Genomic DNA, 7,434 nt, shown 5'->3' on the forward strand with positions numbered 1-7,434 from the left:
GACCAAAGTACTGGAGTTTCAGTTTCAGCATCATTCCTTCCAAAGAAATCCCAGGGCTGATCCCCTTTAGGATGGATAGGTTGGATATCCTTGCAGTCCAGCGGTATCATACCGCTATCATATTGCTATGATCTAGCAATTCCACTCCTTCATATGTGCCCAAGAGAACTGAAAACATAATGTGTCCAAGAAAACATGTCTACACAAATACCTGTAGACAGTGTTTATCCCTAACTGGAAATAATTCAAATGTCCATTAACTGATGAATGCATAAACAAACATGGTATATACATACAATGGATACTACTTAATGTTAAAATGGGATGAAGTAATACAACAATAGGCATGAATCTTGGAAACATTATGGTAAGTGAAAAAAGCTAGTCACATATTGTATTTGTTGTATTTTGAACATGTATTTACATGAAATCCAGAATAGGCAAATCAAGAGAGACAGAAAGCAGATTGGTAGAATTAGGACTAGAGGGAGAAGGGAAAGGGAGAAGACTGTTAATGGTGTTTTGGGGGCTATAAAAATACTCCAAAATTGGACAGGGGTGTTGATTTTACAACTCTGCAAAAATACTTATAATCATTAATTTTACACTTGGAAATATTAAATTTTATGATATGTAAAGTATACCTCCATAAAACTGCTATTAAAAAAAAAAAAAAACTTCCTGTATTATTTCTCTTCAATTCTCTAGGATCTTCTTTGGGATGGGTTGTAGCAGTATGTCTACGGCATAGATGGTGGGGAAGGAAAGAGGAAACAAGAAGGAAAGGGGTTTAGAAGGACAAAAAGAGACATTGGAAGGAGGTGGATATAGAAGAGAAAGAAACGGAAGAGATTTTCGGTCAGGCTTGTTAAACAGCAAGAACAGAAATGTACTCTAGTCAACTTGACGAAAGGGTCCACGGGTAAAGAAACACACAGAGAGACCTTAGACAGTAATGAAGTGGTGCTGGAGATGGACGGTGGTAAAGGCAACACGACATTATAAATGTACTCAGCGCCACCGGATTATACAAATGGTTAGACTGTCCCGTTTGTGTTATGTGTATTTTATCACATACATATATACACACAAATCCAGGAAGAAGAACAATAAGCACTGTATACTTGGCATGAGAGCTTCTTGGTGAAAATAATTTCGGTTTTCATGAAATCATTGGAAAGTAGTAGTCTCCACTAGATCTTACAGAGGAGTTGCTACAGCGATCAGAGAGATGGTGCCCCATCCCCACCAGTATTTACTCTGCTGCCTACTGAAGGTGGGTGTAAAGCTACATAGAGACCTTTTTATGTGCATACAGTAACCCTCTTCAGTCTGGTGAAAACAGCAGGCCCTACATGGCATCTTGGTAATTACATCACTGTTAAAATATCTCAACTGTTGTATATTGTAACAAGCTTCCTTTAGGAAAAAGTATATTGCTTGTTCTCTTTCTTCTTATTTTTTTTTTTTCCTTGGTTTCCCACTTAATAAGGTTTGGTTGCCTTACATGAAATTATTCAAGTTACAAACTTTAAGTTATTAAAACAAGGAGCCATGAGTATCAGGCAGAAAGTAGGGATTTCTGCCCCTCTCCCACATTTTCTGCCATTACTGTCCTTTGAAAAATGAGGTTTTATAAACATGAAATGTAACTCTCTTAGACTTCTTTTTAAAGATATGGGTTCTAACTTGTAACTAAAGAGGCTGTTTATGGTTAAGAAGCAGTAGTAGCTTAGACATTTTAAATGGTGGAAGGGGAGAGGCTGAACCTTTTCTGGACAAGGCTTGTCCACTACCCCATAGGCGCTTTTACAGTTGAGAACAGGAACGTGTACCCCCTTTGAGGATTGTCCAATCAGCAAAAACCTAATGCTTCTGCTAGCAAAAGAGCTCAAACACTTAAAATCTGCTTTTCATTTTAATGGTGGTTATTTTTATTTGTGCACGCATTTTTATTTTGCTGCTTTGTTCTTATGTGAAATGAAGTTTTAGTAATCCAACACCTTTTTATCTATCTTCTTTCTTTCTCTCTGGCTCACCGCTCCTGCTTCTCTTTTCTTTCCATCATGCCTGCAGCCAGATAACACTTTCCTGCTGAGACATTTTTAAAGTCACTGCACAGCTCTAGCAAATGAGGGCTGTCATAGTTTTTGGATGAGAAAATCTACTGCAGTTCACGCAGATCTAGGAGTTGATAGTGGTTAATTGACAGCCAGAAGGACTTGGTCTCCTGGCAGAGTTAGAGGTAGGGTGAGCCCTGTGGGTTTCATTTGGGCAGAGATAAAACAGGTTTTTATTCAGTACTCATGGAGAGAGCATAATTAACCTTTTAGAAGTTTAAGGATGATCAAATTGTTATTCATTTTGCAAACGAGAAGAGAGAGTTCCCCTTCCTGCCAGCAAAATGCCAGTACAGATTTCAAGGTCACTGGATGATCTCTTTGAGGGAAAAGAAAGCAGTAAACACACACACACACACACACAGCCACTCCTAAACCCATGGATTGAGAAATGTCACCATGAAAACATTCAGGAATGAAAAGGAACAAATGTTCTTTTCTATTAAGCTCCACAATAAAAATTGAAGCTAATGTTTGTCTCACATTCACATGGGCCTATTGGATTTTAATGGCACTACCCCTGTCAGAGAAAACAGATATATGACTCCAGCTGGTAACGCCTAAGCTCTGGTATGTTCTGATGTTTTTAGAGGATGGGGGAAGGGCTTTTTGAGGTCTAAGCATGTTTTAAAGATGGCATGCATAACATTGCTATCACCTGAGAACGCTTGTTGTGTAAATATTAAACTCAAAAAATTTAAAAAGGATTCAAAAAATTCTAAAAAGGACTTAGCCAAGTCTATGCATGCAAAAGAGTGGTTTTCACTAGGTGTCCTTAGAGTTGATGATGTTTGTTATGGGAATGACCTTACTTTACAGCTATGTGCTTTGCCATATCACAAACAACACTTCATTCACTATTGCTTAGGAGACTGTTATGGCTCTTCTCCTAAAAACAACAACAACAACAAACTTTATATTGTGTAATGATTTCAAATACACAGAAAAGCTGCAATAATAGTTCAAAGAACAAGTAATAGTACAAAATATACCCTTCATCCAGATTCAGGAGTTTCTCTCTGATAAAACATTTTTATCTCATTTACTTTAATATTCTCTCTCTCTATATATATCTTCAGATAGATAGATATTAACTTTATATAGATAAAGATATATATATATATTTGCGGCAAAATGAATATGGGTTAAAATGACACATAATACATACATATATATATATAATGATTATATGATTTTTCTGAACCTTTTGAGAGTAATTTGCAGACACAGTGTCTCTTTATTCCTAAATAGTTCAGTGTGTATTTCCTAAGAGGGATATTCATTCACATAACAATGGTACAATGATCAAAAGAGGAAGTTAAACACTGATACAGTACTATTATCTAATCTACAGATCTTTACTCAAATATTGCCAATGGTCCTAAAGATGTCCTTTAGAGTAATTTTGTCTCTGGTTCAGAATCCAATGTAGGATCTTGCATTTCATTTAGCTTTTATGACTTTTATTCTACCCTATTCTGGAATGTGTCCTTAACTTTTCTTCCTCTGTATGCTGTTGTTTTGAAGAGTATAGTTCATTTATTTTGTTGAATATCACTCAGTTTGATTTGATGCTCCATCACAGATTCAGGATGTCTATCCATCCATCTATCTTTGGCGGGGGTGGCAGGCTGGTGGTGGTGGCAGGAAATACAAGGCAAATGATAAGCGGTCCTGTGCCCTTGTGTACTTTTTCAATGATGCTGCTAATCTCACTGTTGCTGATGCTAAGTTGGATATGTGTGGCACCCACCAAAGTTCTCCACTGTTAAACTGCTATTTTTCCTTTTACAATTTTTTAGCAAATTTTGGGGAGAGTCTCCCTTTCTTTGTTGGCTTTGCCCTAAGATAGACACAGTTGAATGGCAAGCTGCTAGAAGCTATTCTCACATATTTTAAAAGGAAGCTAGATAAGATTTCTTAAATGGTTTAAACTAAACATATTTGGATTTTTTTTTTTTTTCCTTACTCTGTGGTATATAATCTTGCATATAATCAAGCAGTGCCCTTCCTTTCTACCAACTTACTCAAGGCTATTATTTGTTGACAAAATAATCTAGGAACTCCCTGCCCACCATTTCTGTGAGGGAAGGGTGACAGGGACATAAAGAACTATTACCTTCATGGGGAAGAGGCATGAGAGAAGGACGCGGAGAGCACATACATTCTGAAAGCACGATAATGACAGTTTACAAAGCCTTCTCAATACATCGCATGTGCACAGACCCTCTTTGGCCCTTTGAACATGTACGGGTCCTAAGGCATTTGTTTCTCCCCTCACAGTTATTCCAACTTCCTGTCTTTGTTCACCATTTCAGTGGGAACAGCAGCATCTTCCTGCAGGAAATAAACTCAACTAAGCTGACACAAAGTTTATCAGTTTCCTCAAATTGTCTTAGTCATATTCATTGTGGAGAGCATGAGAGCATTTCAGAAAGTAAATATTATTATGTAGATGTTGAAAGAAGAAAAAGTAAAGCCAAAAGAGGACACGCTTGGATACATGATTGACACGGTCTGTAGCTCAAACCCAGGGGTAAGGAGGAACAACTTGTTCTGGAGTGGAGAGCCAAGAGAAGTTTCTCCAGTAGGTCCTCACAAAGAAGACACTTTGTAGCGTGTAGTGAAGTAAATAATGTCCTTGACACATCCTTACAGGAAAGCAGCAAATGAGCTACAGGGTTGTTTCTCATAAGGCCTCTCAACGTGGCTGACCGCCTTATGCCGAACACAGGGGATAAAAAGAGATCAGTCAGCTGGTGACAATGCCCTCGGTGGCCTGGTTTATTCCAAGGTTAACTTGTAGAGTATCTAAAGCAGTATTTCCAAATGTCCTCTTTTTATCTCTCTCAGCCATATCCTCAGATCTGTCAGATGGGAATTATAAAGTTTCCTCGCTGATTGCAGTCAAGGTTGAATGAGGTAAACTGATGGGATCGACGCACTGCAGAGCCAGTAATAATGTAAGAAGATGTGAACAAATGGAGGTTGTTAGCATTTTTGTTTTTCAGGAAACAAAAAGGAATGAATGGATAATCAAGGTTCCAAATAGGGAATGTCCACAATAACATAGCTGGAAAACTTTTAAAGCAGTTTTAGACCCATGCCATTAGAAATGACCTTTGTAAGTCATCTAGTGAATGTCTGGTTTTACGTAATTTATCTTTCTCGTAAACCAGGAAAAGCAGGATATAAAGTATGTCCCTAAGTGACTTAGTAGGTTTGCTTTGTAGGGTTGTTAGCTATGACCCCAGTTATCTTCCAACTTGGGTGCAGGAAAAGCACACAGTTTCAGTGACTCTCAAAGTGTGGAATTGCAACCTGCAGCATCGGCACCATCTGGGCACTTGTTGGAAATGTGAATTCTCAGCCCTAAGCCTCAGCTACTAAATCAGAAACTCTGGGAGTGGGACCCTGCAATCTGTGTTTTAACAAGCCCTGAAGGTGATTCTGATGCTGGCTCAAGTTTGAGAATCACTGTATGTGTGTCGTAATTAAATAAGAGGGCGAATCATCTATTAAGGCCCTTCCCAGGATATGCCTGCTCCACCTCAAAAAAAAACAAACATTTTCATATAGAAGGATGCCTATTTTTTCTTGTCTACGGAGAAGGAGGAAGTAGAACATCCATTTTATGGTTTATGTGACATCATATTAAAGTATATTATTAAGGTCAAAGTCAATATGAAAGGGGATTGAACTATATTCATCTCTAATTTAACCCAATGGGAAAGTTTAAATTTGACCAACACTGTACCTCCTGACTCTAAAAGTGGCTTAGCCTAGAACTAGTTTCTATTCACAGAGTTAAAGGCTGTGGGACAATCAATGAATGTTACAAATGATGCTATGAAAAGAGCCTTGCTGCTGCTGCTGCTGCTAAGTTGCTTCAGTCGTGTCCGACTCTGTGCGACCCCATAGACGGCAGCCCACCAGGCTCCCCCGTCCCTGGGATTCTCTAGGCATTGTACATTAAACCAGTACTACTAAATGACTTTCTTCTGTTGCATAAGGCAAACAATGCCGAGATACAGAGTATGTGCTCATAGGAGCAGAGGGAAGTTAGAGGATGAGTTGTATGTACTTCTGGCGTTTGAGCTGTAACTGGGCTCCTTTCTCTTTTAATAAGCAAAACATATTGAAATGCAGTGATGGGTGTGATGAGGTATGGGAAAATTCATAAATGCCATCTCATTTCCATTTTTATTAATTGCTTCCTCTGTAACCTTTGGTACTTTACAAAGAGTAACAAATTTCTCATGGCACCCACATAACCAATCTGACTATTTAGAACTGTACGTGCATTAAGCAGTATGTGGGCAAAATGTACTCTGAGCAGTAACATTCAGACCCAATTCTGAGCGAACCAGGCTTATTAAGTTTTTTTTTTTTAAATAGGCTGCTCGTTCTTGAACTGCATACTCAGACTGCATCACTGGAGGTGATTTAGAATTCAGATTCCCAAGTAGAGTTACGGAAGGAAAATGAACATTTTTTTCTCCTGTGAAGTAAATATTTAAAAGGAAGAGAAAGCTAACCAGAAAAAAAAAGAAGAGAAGAGAAAAAAGGAAGGGGGGAGATTTTCAATTTTTGCAATGGTGCAATCATTTGGTCACACTGGGGAAAGTGACCTGGCTGCAGTACTGCCCTTAAAGCCTTGGCCGGACTGCCTGGACTCCAGAACAAAAACACAGATGGCAATTACCACATAGACCAGGATAGCTTGTCAGGTACATGCTTTAAAGACAGATCTTTAGCCATAATCTTGTGCATCATGGGGGGAAAAAAAGTGGGGAACTTTGTAAATATAATTGCTTTTCAGTTTAGGATAAATGTTCAATAGTAAATTTTAGAAAAAACAGATTACATTTAATTCTAAAATTGGCTCATTTTGGCTAAGTGTCATATCCGTGTCAAAAAGGAAGAATGAATGCATTGATGTCTTCAAACTTGTAGCAGGCTTTTAGGTCTTCCATTTTTAAAAACTTATTTAGTTTTTACAATATGAAAATTATAGACAGAGTGACATTTAAACCTTTGCTTTTCATAGCATTTCACACTTACACCATTTTAAAAGACAGCTATTAACATTTACAAAAATCTTTCAGAAACCAAATGTTCTAACATGCAGAATTCCAATTATACTGTGTAAGAGGGTTATCAACCATTCTTCTACAAGAATACTTTGAAGTGTCTGGTATTAAACCAAGAGCTAAAATGTCAGTTGCACATAGACAATAAATTAGGGTTTATAAAATCTTGTAAGATTTATTTAATATTACAATTTTGACCTTTATGCTGTCCTCACCATAGC

The sequence above is a fragment of the Bubalus bubalis genome, chromosome 9 (genome assembly GCF_019923935.1).
Source record: "Bubalus bubalis isolate 160015118507 breed Murrah chromosome 9, NDDB_SH_1, whole genome shotgun sequence".
Classification (NCBI taxonomy): Eukaryota; Metazoa; Chordata; class Mammalia; order Artiodactyla; family Bovidae; genus Bubalus; species Bubalus bubalis.